This window comes from Salvelinus alpinus, chromosome 6, assembly GCF_045679555.1.
Source record: "Salvelinus alpinus chromosome 6, SLU_Salpinus.1, whole genome shotgun sequence".
Lineage (NCBI taxonomy): Eukaryota > Metazoa > Chordata > Actinopteri > Salmoniformes > Salmonidae > Salvelinus > Salvelinus alpinus.
Window position 1 is genome coordinate 84,305,012 of NC_092091.1, and position 17,212 is coordinate 84,322,223.

At 41.3% G+C, this 17,212-nt stretch overlaps 1 protein-coding gene across 1 annotated transcript in view; it reads right to left on the reverse strand.

Moving 5' to 3' along the window:
* The window catches only part of LOC139579777 (scavenger receptor cysteine-rich type 1 protein M130-like), a 144,175-nt gene that overhangs the window by 68,883 nt on the left and 58,080 nt on the right, over nt 1–17,212 (reverse strand). The gene's annotated exons all lie outside the window — the stretch shown is intronic.

The window sequence follows — 17,212 nt, forward strand, 5'->3', positions numbered from 1 at the left end:
GGTGTTAACAGGGAAAACTCTAGAACAGTGATGGTGTTAACAGGGGAAACTCTAGAACAGTGATGGTGTTAACAGGGAAAACTCTAGAACAGTGATGGTGTTAACAGGGAAAACGCTAGAACAGTGATGGTGTTAACAGGGGAAACTCTAGAGCAGTGATGGTGTTAACAGGGGAAACTCTAGAACAGTGATGGTGTTAACAGGGGAAACTCTAGAACAGTGATGGTGTTAACAGGGGAAACTCTAGAACAGTGATGGTGTTAACAGGGAAAACTCTAGAACAGTGATGGTGTTAACAGGGAAAACTCTAGAACAGTGATGGTGTTAACAGGGGAAACTCTAGAACAGTGATGGTGTTAACAGGGGAAACTCTAGAACAGTGATGGTGTTAACAGAGAAAACTCTAGAACAGTGATGGTGTTAACAGGGAAAACTCTAGAACAGTGATGGTGTTAACAGGGAAAACTCTAGAACAGTGATGGTGTTAACAGGGAAAATTCTAGAACAGTGATGGTGTTAACAGGGGAAACTCTAGAACAGTGATGGTGTTAACAGGGGAAACTCTAGATCAGTGATGGTGTTAACAGGGGAAACTCTAGAACAGTGGTCACCAACCTTTGATTCAAGATCACTTTGAGTCTAAATTCAAGCTGAGAACTACCACTCATGCTCTTTTTCTATATAGATACACATGATATCAACACCATACCACCAGTGGGGGGAAAAGTACCCTGTCCTGAGTAAAGTAAAGAAAATGACTCAAGTAAAAGTGACAGTCACCCAGTAAAACACTACATGATTAAAAACCTCTCTAGGGGGTGTGGGGTTTTATAAGGTTTTTTGACATGCTTAACTAACTATAAGCTAGTAGGGCTTCTTATGCATTAAAGTTTGAATTACTGACTCATGTGAACCTGTATTTTCCATTAGTCTCTAATCTTACCAGTGCTCTGTCTAACCATGAGGCCACAGCCTGAAATATGTGTGTGTATGAAATATGTGTGTGTATGCAACAAATGTATCAGTAGTGTGAAGCTGTACTGTGTGACCGCGACTGTGCTAATCTTAGAGAGACACAGGAGGGGGTGAATCATGAGACTGCTGACTGTGGTGTACAATGGACAATAACAGATAAGCTATACACACGAAGAACATATGTGAGGTTCTGTGTCACGTTCCTGACCGGTTTTCTGTTATTTTGTATGTGTTAGTCGGTCAGGGCGTGAGTTTGGGTGGGCAGTCTATGTTATGTGTTTCTATGTTGGTAAAGCGTGACCTGATATGGTTCTCAATTAGAGGCAGGTGGTTTTCATTTCCTCTGATTGAGAGCCATATTAAGGTAGGTGTTTTCACATTGATTGTGGTGGGTGGTTGTCTCCTGTGTCTGTGTTTGTCGCGCCACACGGGACTGTCTCGGTTTGTTTGTACGTTCGTTCTTTTGTGTAGTCTGTTTTTCCTGTTCGTGCGTTCTTCGTTACATGTAAGTTCTTACGTTCAGGTTAGTCTACATTCGTTTTGTTATTTTGTTTAGTATCAAGTATAGTTCGTTTTTTGTCTTGTTCAATAAATTCATTATGTCTAACTACCACGCTGCATATTGGTCATCTGATCCGTCTCGCCTCTCCTCGTCCGAGGAGGAGGAAGAGCTAGAAATCCGTTACATTCTGAGTAATACTATAACACACGTGATTGAATATTAGCAACTGTATTACATGTGATTGAATACTATAACACACGTGATTGAATATTAGCAACTGTATTACATGTGATTGAATACTATAACAAACGTGATTAGCAACTGTATTAAATGTGATTGGATATTGACAAACTGTTGGTCTGGGCGCCTGGATGTCTGTGCGTGTGTGCTGGAAGTAACAGTTAGCTCAGATAAGAGTGCTGGGAAGCTGTAGTTAGCCTTGAGCGAGAACAGTGGACATTGTATACAGGTGCGAATATCTCAGACAATGTTATAAAACTATCTGACCCCAGTCTCTGGGGTGAGGGAGCTTAATCTACACAGCAACGGCGAAAGGACACCAGAGAGCTCAAAGGGACTGGGACCAGCTTATGTGCCAACACCAATGATAGGCTGGGTGAGTCTAAACCACGCCCAGTCTCTACTCTGACAGGCCGGCTCGGAAGTGGGAACTAATCTCTGTCATGAGTATAATATACTATCTTTGTCAGGAACAAGTGTCTTCTCTGTTCCACCCTGCGGGGTGGTGCAGTGAACCCGTATTTGCCATTTATTAACTTTGGAATTAAACAATTATTTTAACCAAGTTCAGGTGTGGTATTGTTCCTATCTCAGTTGAACCTTCGCAACCCTAACACTAGGAGAACGTCCGGGTTGGAGCGAGTGGTCGCATTTCGCATTTCGCTCCGCAGGTAGTATTACATTTCATTACAGTACAACGGTTTGACTTGTCTGATCTTAGCTAGCTACATAGCCGTCTTTGTATCAAAGATAATTGTGTAGTTTAGAGTAATTATCGTAATTACCGAGGTTAGCTAGTCAGCTATTCTCGTCCTTCTAACGTAGTCAACACTGCTAGCTAGCCAGCAGCTAGCAGCTAGCCAACGTCTACCGTCTACCGAATAGCAGCACTGTAGAAACTATTACATTAGTTTCTACATTACAACGGAACGACTTGATTAGTGTAGTGTTAGCTAGCTACATAGTTGTCGTTGCTGTCTTTGTATCCAAGGTAATTGTGTAGTTTAGAGTAATTATCGTAATTACCGAGGTTAGCTAGCCAGCTATTTTCGTCCTAAAGTAGGCAACACTGCTAGCAAGCCAGCAGTTAGCCAACGTCTACCGTCTACCGAATTGCAGCACTGTAGAAACTATTACATTACAACGGAACGACTTGATTAGTGTAGTGTTAGCTAGCTACATAGTTGTCTTTGCTGTCTTTGTATCCAAGATAATTGTGTAGTTTAGAGTAATTGTCAAGGTTACCTAGCCAGTTACCGAGGCTACCTAGCCAGCTACACTTTCAAACTAAGTCAACAACGCAGCCACTGCTAGCTAGCCTACTCCACCAGCCAGGAGCACTGTATCATTTTAGTCAATAAGATTTTTTGCAACGTAAGCTTAACTTTCTGAACATTCGAGACGTGTAGTCCACTTGTCATTCCAATCTCCTTTGCATTAGCGTAGCCTCTTCTGTAGCCTGTCAACTATGTGTCTGTCTATCCCTCTTCTCTCCTCTCTGCACAGACCATACAAACGCTTCACACCGCGTGGCCGCCGCCACTCTAACCTGGTGGTCCCAGCGCGCACGACCCACGTGGAGTTCCAGGTCTCCGGCAGCCTCTGGAACTGCCGATCTGCGGCCAACAAGGCAGAGTTCATCTCAGCCTATGCTTCCCTCCAGTCCCTCGACTTCTTGGCACTGACGGAAACATGGATTACCACAGATAACACTGCTACTCCTACTGCTCTCTCCTCGTCTGCCCACGTGTTCTCGCACACCCCGAGAGCTTCTGGTCAGCGGGGTGGTGGCACTGGGATCCTCATCTCTCCCAAGTGGACATTCTCTCTTTCTCCCCTGACCCATCTGTCTATCGCCTCCTTTGAATTCCATGCTGTCACAGTTACCAGCCCTTTCAAGCTTAACATCCTTATCATTTATCGCCCCCCAGGTTCCCTTGGAGAGTTCATCAATGAGCTTGACGCCTTGATAAGTTCCTTTCCTGAGGATGGCTCACCTCTCACAGTTCTGGGTGACTTTAACCTCCCCACGTCTACCTTTGACTCATTCCTCTCTGCCTCCTTCTTTCCACTCCTCTCCTCTTTTGACCTCACCCTCTCACCTTCCCCCCCTACTCACAAGGCAGGCAATACGCTTGACCTCATCTTTACTAGATGCTGTTCTTCCACTAATCTCATTGCAACTCCCCTCCAAGTCTCCGACCACTACCTTGTATCCTTTTCCCTCTCGCTCTCATCCAACACTTCCCACACTGCCCCTACTCGGATGGTATCGCGCCGTCCCAACCTTCGCTCTCTCTCCCCCGCTACTCTCTCCTCTTCCATCCTATCATCTCTTCCCTCTGCTCAAACCTTCTCCAACCTATCTCCTGATTCTGCCTCCTCAACCCTCCTCTCCTCCCTTTCTGCATCCTTTAACTCTCTATGTCCCCTATCCTCCAGGCCGGCTCGGTCCTCCACTCCTGCTCCGTGGCTCGACGACTCATTGCGAGCTCACAGAACAGGGCTCAGGGCAGCCGAGCGGAAATGGAGGAAAACTCGCCTCCCTGCGGACCTGGCATCCTTTCACTCCCTCCTCTCCACATTCTCCTCTTCTGTCTCTGCTGCTAAAGCCACTTTCTACCACTCTAAATTCCAAGCATCTGCCTCTAACCCTAGGAAGCTCTTTGCCACCTTCTCCTCCCTCCTGAATCCTCCTCCCCCTCCCCCCTCCTCCTCCCTCTCTGCGGATGACTTCGTCAACCATTTTGAAAAGAAGGTCGACGACATCCGATCCTCGTTTGCTAAGTCAAACGACACCGCTGGTTCTGCTCACACTGCCCTACCCTGTGCTTTGACCTCTTTCTCCCCTCTCTCTCCAGATGAAATCTCGCGTCTTGTGACGGCCGGCCGCCCAACAACCTGCCCGCTTGACCCTATCCCCTCCTCTCTTCTCCAGGCCATTTCCGGAGACCTTCTCCCTTACCTCACCTCGCTCATCAACTCATCCTTGACCGCTGGCTACGTCCCTTCCGCCTTCAAGAGAGCGAGAGTTGCACCCCTGCTGAAAAAACCTACACTCGATCCCTCCGATGTCAACAACTACAGACCAGTATCCCTTCTTTCTTTTCTCTCCAAAACTCTTGAACGTGCCGTCCTTGGCCAGCTCTCCTGCTATCTCTCTCAGAATGACCTTCTTGATCCAAATCAGTCAGGTTTCAAGACTAGTCATTCAACTGAGACTGCTCTTCTCTGTGTCACGGAGGCGCTCCGCACTGCTAAAGCTAACTCTCTCTCCTCTGCTCTCATCCTTCTAGACCTATCGGCTGCCTTTGATACAGTGAACCATCAGATCCTCCTCTCCACCCTCTCCGAGTTGGGCATCTCCGGCGCGGCCCACGCTTGGATTGCGTCCTACCTGACAGGTCGCTCCTACCAGGTGGCGTGGCGAGAATCTGTCTCCGCACCACGTGCTCTCACCACTGGTGTCCCCCAGGGCTCTGTTCTAGGCCCTCTCCTATTCTCGCTATACACCAAGTCACTTGGCTCTGTCATATCCTCACATGGTCTCTCCTATCATTGCTATGCAGACGACACACAATTAATCTTCTCCTTTCCCCCTTCTGATAACCAGGTGGCGAATCGCATCTCTGCATGTCTGGCAGACATATCAGTGTGGATGACGGATCACCACCTCAAGCTGAACCTCGGCAAGACGGAGCTGCTCTTCCTCCCGGGGAAGGACTGCCCGTTCCATGATCTCGTCATCACGGTTGACAACTCCATTGTGTCCTCCTCCCAGAGTGCTAAGAACCTTGGCGTGATCCTGGACAACACGCTGTCGTTCTCAACTAACATCAAGGCGGTGACCCGTTCCTGTAGGTTCATGCTCTACAACATTCGCAGAGTACGACCCTGCCTCACACAGGAAGCGGCGCAGGTCCTAATCCAGGCACTTGTCATCTCCCGTCTGGACTACTGCAACTCGCTGTTGGCTGGGCTCCCTGCCTGTGCCATTAAACCCCTACAACTCATCCAGAACGCCGCAGCCCGTCTGGTGTTCAACCTTCCCAAGTTCTCTCACGTCACCCCGCTCCTCCGCTCTCTCCACTGGCTTCCAGTTGAAGCTCGCATCCGCTACAAGACCATGGTGCTTGCCTACGGAGCTGTGAGGGGAACGGCACCTCCGTACCTTCAGGCTCTGATCAGGCCCTACACCCAAACAAGGGCACTGCGTTCATCCACCTCTGGCCTGCTCGCCTCCCTACCTCTGAGGAAGTACAGCTCCCGCTCAGCCCAGTCAAAACTGTTCGCTGCTCTGGCACCCCAATGGTGGAACAAACTCCCCCACGACGCCAGGTCAGCGGAGTCAATCACCACCTTCCGGAAACACCTGAAACACCACCTCTTTAAGGAATACCTAGGATAGGATAAAGTAATCCTTCTAACCCCCCCCCCCCCTTAAAAGAGTTAGATGCACTATTGTAAAGTGGTTGTTCCACTGAATATCATAAGGTGAATGCACCAACTTGTAAGTCGCTCTGGATAAGAGCGTCTGCTAAATGACTTAAATGTAAATGTAAATGTCCCACCTGGCCAACATCCAGTGAAATTGCAGAGCGCCAAATTCAAAAACAGAAATACTATAAAAATGTATAAAACATACAAGTGTTATACATGGCTTTAAATATAAACTTCTTGTTAATCCAACCACGGTGTCAGATTTCAAAAAGGCTTTACGGCGAAAGCATACCACGCAGAGCACAGCAGACAAATCATTACAAACCGTAACAAGCCAAGTAGAGGAGTTACACAAGTCAGAAATAGTGATAAAATGAATCACTTACCTTTGATGATCTTCATACGTTTGCACTCACAAGACTCCCATTTACTCAATAAATGTTTGTTTTGTTCGATAAAGTCCATGTTTATATCCAAAAACCTCTGTTTTGTTAGCGTGTTTTGTTCAATAATCCACTGTCTCAAACAACATCCGGTGAAATTGCAGAGCGTGAAACTCAACAAAACAGAAATTCTCATAATAAACATAGATAAAAGATACAAATGTTATACACCAGCTTAAAGATAAACTTTTTGTTAATCCAACCGCTGTGTCAGATTTCAAAAAGGCTTTACGGCGAAAGCAAACCATGAGATTATCTGAGAACAGCGCCCAGCAGACAAATCATTGCAAACAGTTAGCTGCCAAGAAGAGGAGTAACAAAAGTCAGAAATAGCGATAAAATGTATCACTTACATTTGATGATCTTCATAGGTTGCACTCCGAAGACTCCATGTTACACAATAAATGTTCGTTTTGTTCAAAAATGTCCCTCTTTATGTCCAAAAACCTCAGTTTTGTTGGTGCGTTTTGTTCAGCAATCCATTGGAACAAAGCGCGGTCACAACAGACAGACGAAAAATCAAAAAAGTACAATAAAAGTTAGTAGAAACATGTCAAACGATGTTTAAAATCAATCCTCAGGTTGTTTTTGTCATAAATAATCAATAATATTTCAACCGGACAAAAGCTTCGTCAATAGAAAAGGAGAAACAAGAAAGGCGCGCTCCCAATCGCGCGCTGGACTCATGTCTGGAAATTTCCACTGTCCTCTCATTGAAAGTACTGTCTGAAACAATACCTAAAGACTGGGCACATGTAGTGGAAGCCATAGGGATTGTGAACTGGGTCCCAAGTCTTTGTATGGTGGATAGGCTTTCAATGGAAAAACAGCCTTTCAAAATAATAGTACTTCCTGGATGGATTTTCCTCAGGTTTTCACCTGCCATATCAGTTCTGTTATACTCACAGACATTATTGTAACAGTTTTGGAAACTTTAGAGTGTTTTCCATCCGAATCTACCAATTATATGCATATCCTAGCTTCTGGGCCTGAGTAGCAGGCAGTTTACTTTGGGCACGCTTTCCATCCAAAATTCCAAATGCTGCCCCCTACCCTAGTGAAGTTAAACGTCTAAAAGTATTTGGTTTTAAATATAGTTAAGTATCAAAAGTAAAAGTACAAGTACAAATAATTTAAAATGCCTTATATTAAGCAGACAGCCACATTCTCTATTTTATTTACAGATAGTCAATGGCACATTCCAACATTCAGAGATCATTTTCAAAAAAAGCATGTGATTAGTCAGGCTGCAAGATCAGAGGCAGTAGGGATGACCAGGCATGTGTAACGGCTGTCATCCTCTTCTTCCTCTGAAGAGGAGGTGTAGCAGGGATCGGACCAAGACGCAGAGTGGTAAGTGTCCATGTTTTAATATAATCCACTGAACACGACAAAAAAATACAAAAAAACAAAGTAACCTAACCGAAACAGTCCCGTGTGGCACTAACACAGACACAGGAAACAAACACCCACAAACCAACAGTGAAGACAGGCAACCTAAATATGGTTCCCAATCAGAGACAATGCTGATTGAGAACCATACTAGGCCAAATGACAACCCTAAACATAGAAACACATAACATAGACTGCCCACCCCAACTCACGCCCTGACCATACTAACTAAAGACAAAACAAAGGAAATAAAGGTCAGAACGTGACAGAATGTTCTCTTGATAAGTATGAATTAGACCCTTGTCCTGCTAAGCATTCAAAATGTAACAAATACTTTTGGGTGTCAGGGAAAATGTATGGATTAAAAGTACATAATTTTCTTTATGAATGTAGTGAAGTAAAAATTGTCAAAAATATAAAAAGTAAAGTACAGACACCCAAAAAACTACTTAAGTAGTATTTTCAAGTATTTTTACTTAAGTACTTTACACCACTGCATAACAGTCTTTGTTACTTTGACTCTATCCACTTTTATACAGACAGGTGTGTACATTTCCAAATCATGTCCAATCAATTGAATTTACCACAAGTGGACTCCAATCAAGTTGTAGAAACATCTCAAGGATAATCACTGGAAACAGGATGTACCCAACCTCAATTTCGAGTCTCATAGCAAAGGTTCTGAAAACTTATGTGAATAAGGTATTTCTGTTTTTGATGTGTTGTAAATATGAACAATTCTAAAAACATCTTTTTGCTTTGTCTTTATGGGGTACTGTGTATAGATTGATGAGAAAAATAAATAATGCAATCAATTTTAAAGTAAGGCTGTAACAAAATGTGGAAAAATTCAAGGGGTCTGAATACTTTCGGAATACACTGTACATTAGTGCCTGTCCCAGATGGACAATTATGCTACAGTAAATTAATTTACAGGTGATCACATAATTTTCATGCTTTGAGACAGATTTGTACTCTTTGCTTCCAGTTGCATGTTATTTTACTAGCCCTGCAAATTATAATATATCTTACAATGTTAAAACACAGCTCAGTAACTGTCACAAGTATATATCAGTATAACAGCATGCTGCCTGTGCTCCAGAACATAATCATCAATTTCATAGCAGGTATCATGTCTGTCTCTAACTGGGGCTCCACTGAGCGAAACAAGTCTACTGTCATGAAGAGTGAGAAATACTGCTAGGCTATATGACTTCTATCGCATTACTTCCTTACTTCTATGAAGTGACAAACTTTTAAGCAGATAAGATCAGTTAAACCCACCTACCTACAGGAAACACTGACATTAGAAAAACTCCACAGGAAACTGCTGACAGAGCAGCAAAGTTACACATAGTGTGTCCTATAATATCACCTCTAACGTTCTACTGCTTGAGTTCACCTCTTTACTTGTGTGATAAGTCTGGGCGTACAGCCAAGGGCCATTTGGGTGTGACACATCCTGTTTTTCCCAGTTTTTCATTATCTGCAGGAAATCAGCTATGTGGAAACATGGAGAACGGATCAGAGAATAGTGTGAGCTGTGGTAACGCTAGACGGTTGAACCCTCTTGCTGTCAACGTCACCTTTTACACACTATGTTCCTCACCCTCTCTCTCCCTCCTCCCCTGTCTCCCCCATTTGCTCTCTTCTTCCCTCCTCCCCTGTCTCCCCCATTTGCTCTCTTCTTCCCTTCTCCCCTGTCTCCCCCATTTGCTCTCTTCCTCCCTTCTCCCCTGTCTCCCCCAGTTGCTCTCTTCCTTCCTTCTCCCCTGTCTCCCCCATTTGCTCTCTTCCTCCCTTCTCCCCTGTCTCCCCCATTTGCTCTCTTCCTCCCTTCTCCCCTGTCTCCCCCATTTGCTCTCTTCCTCCCTTCTCCCCTGTCTCCCCCATTTGCTCTCTTCCTCCATTCTCCCCTGTCTCACCCCGTTGTTCTCTTCTTCCCTCCTCCCCTGTCTCCCCCATTTGCTCTCTTCCTCCCTTCTCCCCTGTCTCCCCCATTTGCTCTCTTCCTCCCTCCTCCCCTGTCTCCCCCATTTGCTCTCTTCCTCCCTTCTCCCCTGTCTCCCCCAGTTGCTCTCTTCCTCCCTTCTCCCCTGTCTCCCCCATTTGCTCTCTTCCTCCCTTCTCCCCTGTCAAATGTTTATCTAGTGTAGCTATGTATTTAATTAGTCTGTAATAATTTATCTATGTATTTAATTAGTCTGTAATATTGTTTATCTAGTGTAGCTATGTATTTAATTAGTCTGTAATAATTTATCTATGTATTTAATTAGTCTGTAATAATGTTTATCTAGTGTACCTATGTATTTAATTAGTCTGTAATAATGTTTATCTAGTGTATCTATGTATTTAATTAGTCTGTAATATTGTTTATCTAGTGTACCTATGTATTTAATTAGTCTGTAATAATGTATCTATGTATTTAATTAGTCTGTAATAATGTATCTATGTATTTAATTAGTCTGTAATATTGTTTATCTAGTGTATCTATGTATTTAATTAGTCTGTAATAATGTATCTATGTATTTAATTAGTCTGTTATAATGTTTATCTAGTGTATCTATGTATTTAATTAGTCTGTAATAATGTATCTATGTATTTAACTAATGTCTGTAATAATGTATCTATGTATTTAATTAAAGTCTGTAATAATGTAGCTATATATTTAATTATAGTATGGTAAAGTGTTTATCTAGTGTATCTATATATTTAATTAAAGTCTGTAATAATTTATATATATATTTAATTATAGTATGGTAAAGTGTTTATCTAGTGTATCTATATATTTAATTAAAGTCTGTAATAATGTATATATATATTTAATTATAGTATGGTAAAGTGTTTATCTAGTGTATCTATGTATTTAATTAATGTCTGTAATAATGTAGCTATATATTTAATTATAGTAGTTATAATGTTTATCTAGTGTATCTATGTATTTACCTAAAGTCATATAATGTACTGATGAGACTTGCTCCCTCTGCTAGAACACTTCCCCTTTGTCTACATGACTGACTCATGGTTCTGGACTCACAGCCAAATGCTGTTTCTCCATATCCTGTTATTTAGCAGTAGACTGAACTAAGCTGTGAGAGACGAGCAGGACAAATGGATGTGTTTCCTTTGAGAAACAGTGTTGAGACATTGAGCACTGAGAAATGGTGTGACATTTCTCAACAAGACCTCACCACAAAAGTCACAATGTGGAAAGGTGAACATCTCTCTGCAGAGGAGATTATATATCATTTAATATATTTGCTTTCATCTGTTTTTGTTTTCTCAATCGTTCAGTTCCATAGGTCAGGGTCAAGCTGAGCTGAGCCAATAGTGGAAGAGTGGCAAAGGTTACTGGTTATGATGATATCACTACTGGTTATGATGACATCACTGGTGAGAAGTCAGTAATGAAAAGATATTCAGTTGACTGCATGTTAGTCTGTCAGCCTTATCTCCTTCAAACCACCCTCCCTCTCCTCCCCTTATCTCCCCCCCTCTCTCTCTGATCTTATCTCCTTCAAACCTCCCTCCCTCTCCTCCCCTTATCTCCCCCCTCTCCTTCAAACCTCCCCCCCTCTCTCTCTGATCTTATCTCCTTCAAACCTCCCTCCCTCTCCTCCCCTTATCTCTCACCCTCCACACCCCCTCCTCTCTCTCTGCTCCTCTCTCTCATTCTCAATTCAATTCAAGGGGCTTTATTGGCATGGGAAACATATGTTACCATTGCCAAAGCAAGTTAACTAGTTAATATACAAAAGTGAACTAAACAATAAAAATGAACAGTAAACATTACACTCACAGAAGTTCCCAAAGAATAAAGACATTTCAAATGTCATATTATGTATATATACAGTGTTGTAACGATGTGCAAGTGGTTAAAGTACAAAAGGGAAAATAAAAATAAAAATATGGGTTATATTTACAATGGTGTTTGTTCTTCACTGGTTGCCCTTTTCTTGTGGCAACAGGTCACACATCGTGCTGGCTGTGCTCACTGTGTCTGTACATAGTCAAAGCTTTCCTTAAGTTTGGGTCAGTCACAGTGGTCAGGTATTTTGCCACTGTGTACTCTCTGTTTAGGGCCAAATATCATTCTAGTTTGCTCAGTTTTTTTGTTAATTCTTTCCAATGTGTCAAGTAATTATATTTTAGTTTTCTCATGATTTGTTTGGGTCTAATTGTGTTGCTGTCCTGTTCTCTCTCTCTTCCTGACATATAGCATCAGGCCTGTAGAGCTTGACTCAGATGACAGACTTCTAGCTTCTACACCCCCCCTCCTCCTCTCTCACCCTTCCTCTCTCCTCCCCATCCCCTCCTCTCTCTATTCCTCTCTCTCTCTCTTCCTGACATATATAATCAGGCCTGTTGATCTTGACTCAGGTCACAGACATCTAGCATTGACACCCCCCCCCCTCCTACTCTAACATAAAACCAATATAATATATAATATATACTCTCATTAATTTACATAGAGACAGATACACTCAATCATTGACACACTGAATATACAACAGTCAGATGCATAACACCATCACCAATGTTCCTCTAACTTTCTCCGTCACTGAGCAGATTTCAGGTCTGCTGAGCGCAAACTTGAACATTGTGAAAATTCTGTACAACTTCCAGGGTGTGTTTACTGTGAACACAGAGGCTGTACCCCCTTTAAGTTACAGTTAACAGTGGACAAGTAGGCTACTGTGGCTATTTGATCATAATGTAGATCTACCAGAGTGACCTGCCATCAAAAACAATGGAGAAAATACATCTCATAACATTTTAACATGTAAACAGCTGTTCTATCGTTCAGCCTACAGTAGCAGCCAATGTGTGGTGTTCAACGTAGACCTACATTCCATGAGACTTTTGAAAGAAACATGCAGGGCTTGACATTAACCTGTTTATCCACTTATCCAACCGGGATAATAACTCACTAACTAGCAGAGGATATGAACAATGAAAATTGTTTTTGAAAAAAGCAAATGAACTTCTCCTTCAGACAAGGAGGTGACTGAAAATGCTGTTGTGTTTGATGCAAGTTTACGAAGGTGTCCCCAAATATAACACTGCCCCTTTAAGAGAAAACAAGGTGTCCCCAAATAATAATACATAATACAGATAAACAGCTACATTCTTCATAGAGGTCAATAATACAGATAAACAGCTACATTCTCCATAGGGGTCAATAATACAGATAAACAGCTACATTCTCCATAGAGGTCAATAATACAGATAAACAGCTACATTCTCCATAGGGGTCAATAATACAGATAAACAGCTACATTCTCCATAGGGGTCAATAATACAGATAAACAGCTACATTCTCCATAGGGGTCAATAATACAGATAAACAGCTACATTCTCCATAGGGGTCAATAATACAGATAAACAGCTACATTCTCCATAGGGGTCAATAATACAGATAAACAGCTACATTCTCCATAGAGGTCAATAATACAGATAAACAGCTACATTCTCCATAGAGGTCAATAATACAGATAAACAGCTACATTCTCCATAGGGGTCAATAATACAGATAAACAGCTACATTCTCCATAGGGGTCAATAATACAGATAAACAGCTACATTCTCCATAAAGGTCAATAATACAGATAAACAGCTACATTCTCCATAGGGGTCAATAATACAGATAAACAGCTACATTCTCCATAGAGGTCAATAATACAGATAAACAGCTACATTCTCCATAGGGGTCAATAATACAGATAAACAGCTACATTCTCCATAGAGGTCAATAATACAGATAAACAGCTACATTCTCCATAGGGGTCAATAATACAGATAAACAGCTACATTCTCCATAGGGGTCATTAATACAGATAAACAGCTACATTCTCCATAGAGGTCAATAATACAGATAAACAGCTACATTCTCCATAGGGTTCAATAATACAGATAAACAGCTACATTCTCCATAGAGGTCAATAATACAGATAAACAGCTACATTCTCCATAGGGGTCAATAATACAGATAAACAGCTACATTCTCCATAGGGGTCAATAATACAGATAAACAGCTACATTCTCCATAGAGGTCAATAATACAGATAAACAGCTACATTCTCCATAGAGGTCAATAATACAGATAAACAGCTACATTCTCCATAGGGGTCAATAATACAGATAAACAGCTACATTCTCCATAGGGGTCAATAATACAGATAAACAGCTACATTCTCCATAGGGGTCAATAATACAGATAAACAGCTACATTCTCCATAGGGGTCAATAATACAGATAAACAGCTACATTATCCATAGGGGTCAATAATACAGATAAACAGCTACATTCTCCATAGGGGTCAATAATACAGATAAACAGCTACATTCTCCATAGGGGTCAATAATACAGATAAACAGCTATATTCTCCATAGGGTTCAATAATACAGATAAACAGCTACATTCTCCATAGGGGTCAATAATACAGATAAACAGCTACATTCTCCATAGGGGTCAATAATACAGATAAACAGCTACATTCTCCATAGGGGTCAATAATACAGATAAACAGCTACATTCTCCATAGGGGTCAATAATACAGATAAACAGCTACATTCTCCATAGAGGTCAATAATACAGATAAACAGCTACATTCTCCATAGGGGTCAATAATACAGATAAACAGCTACATTCTCCATAGGGGTCAATAATACAGATAAACAGCTACATTCTCCATAGGGGTCAATAATACAGATAAACAGCTACATTCTCCATAGGGGTCAATAATACAGATAAACAGCTACATTCTCCATAGGGGTCAATAATACAGATAAACAGCTACATTCTCCATAGAGGTCAATAATACAGATAAACAGCTACATTCTCCATAGGGGTCAATAATACAGATAAACAGCTACATTCTCCATAGGGGTCAATAATACAGATAAACAGCTACATTCTCCATAGGGGTCAATAATACAGATAAACAGCTACATTCTCCATAGGGGTCAATAATACAGATAAACAGCTACATTCTCCATAGGGGTCAATAATACAGATAAACAGCTACATTCTCCATAGGGGTCAATAATACAGATAAACAGCTACATTATCCATAGGGGTCAATAATACAGATAAACAGCTACATTCTCCATAGGGGTCAATAATACAGATAAACAGCTACATTCTCCATAGGGGTCAATAATACAGATAAACAGCTATATTCTCCATAGGGTTCAATAATACAGATAAACAGCTACATTCTCCATAGGGGTCAATAATACAGATAAACAGCTACATTCTCCATAGGGGTCAATAATACAGATAAACAGCTACATTCTCCATAGGGGTCAATAATACAGATAAACAGCTACATTCTCCATAGGGGTCAATAATACAGATAAACAGCTACATTCTCCATAGGGGTCAATAATACAGATAAACAGCTACATTCTCCATAGGGGTCAATAATACAGATAAACAGCTACATTCTCCATAGAGGTCAATAATACAGATAAACAGCTACATTCTCCATAGGGGTCAATAATACAGATAAACAGCTACATTCTCCATAGGGGTCAATAATACAGATAAACAGCTACATTCTCCATAGGGGTCAATAATACAGATAAACAGCTACATTCTCCATAGGGGTCAATAATACAGATAAACAGCTACATTCTCCATAGGGGTCAATAATACAGATAAACAGCTACATTCTCCATAGAGGTCAATAATACAGATAAACAGCTACATTCTCCATAGGGGTCAATAATACAGATAAACAGCTACATTCTCCATAGGGGTCAATAATACAGATAAACAGCTACATTCTCCATAGGGGTCAATAATACAGATAAACAGCTACATTCTCCATAGGGGTCAATAATACAGATAAACAGCTACATTCTCCATAGAGGTCAATAATACAGATAAACAGCTACATTCTCCATAGGGGTCAATAATACAGATAAACAGCTACATTCTCCATAGGGGTCAATAATACAGATAAACAGCTACATTCTCCATAGGGGTCAATAATACAGATAAACAGCTACATTCTCCATAGGGGTCAATAATACAGATAAACAGCTACATTCTCCATAGAGGTCAATAATACAGATAAACAGCTACATTCTCCATAGGGGTCAATAATACAGATAAACAGCTACATTCTCCATAGGGGTCAATAATACAGATAAACAGCTACATTCTCCATAGGGGTCAATAATACAGATAAACAGCTACATTCTCCATAGGGGTCAATAATACAGATAAACAGCTACATTCTCCATAGGGGTCAATAATACAGATAAACAGCTACATTCTCCATAGAGGTCAATAATACAGATAAACAGCTACATTCTCCATAGGGGTCAATAATACAGATAAACAGCTACATTCTCCATAGGGGTCAATAATACAGATAAACAGCTACATTCTCCATAGGGGTCAATAATACAGATAAACAGCTACATTCTCCATAGAGGTCAATAATACAGATAAACAGCTACATTCTCCATAGGGGTCAATAATACAGATAAACAGCTACATTCTCCATAGGGGTCAATAATACAGATAAACAGCTACATTCTCCATAGGGGTCAATAATACAGATAAACAGCTACATTCTCCATAGGGGTCAATAATACAGATAAACAGCTACATTCTCCATAGGGGTCAATAATACAGATAAACAGCTACATTCTCCATAGGGGTCAATAATACAGATAAACAGCTACATTCTCCATAGGGGTCAATAATACAGATAAACAGCTACATTCTCCATAGGGGTCAATAATACAGATAAACAGCTACATTCTCCATAGGGGTCAATAATACAGATAAACAGCTACATTCTCCATAGAGGTCAATAATACAGATAAACAGCTACATTCTCCATAGGGGTCAATAATACAGATAAACAGCTACATTCTCCATAGGGGTCAATAATACAGATAAACAGCTACATTCTCCATAGGGGTCAATAATACAGATAAACAGCTACATTCTCCATAGGGGTCAATAATACAGATAAACAGCTACATTCTCCATAGAGGTCAATAATACAGATAAACAGCTACATTCTCCATAGGGGTCAATAATACAGATAAACAGCTACATTCTCCATAGGGGTCAATAATACAGATAAACAGCTACATTCTCCATAGGGGTCAATAATACAGATAAACAGCTACATTCTCCATAGGGGTCAATAATACAGATAAACAGCTACATTCTCCATAGGGGTCAATAATACAGA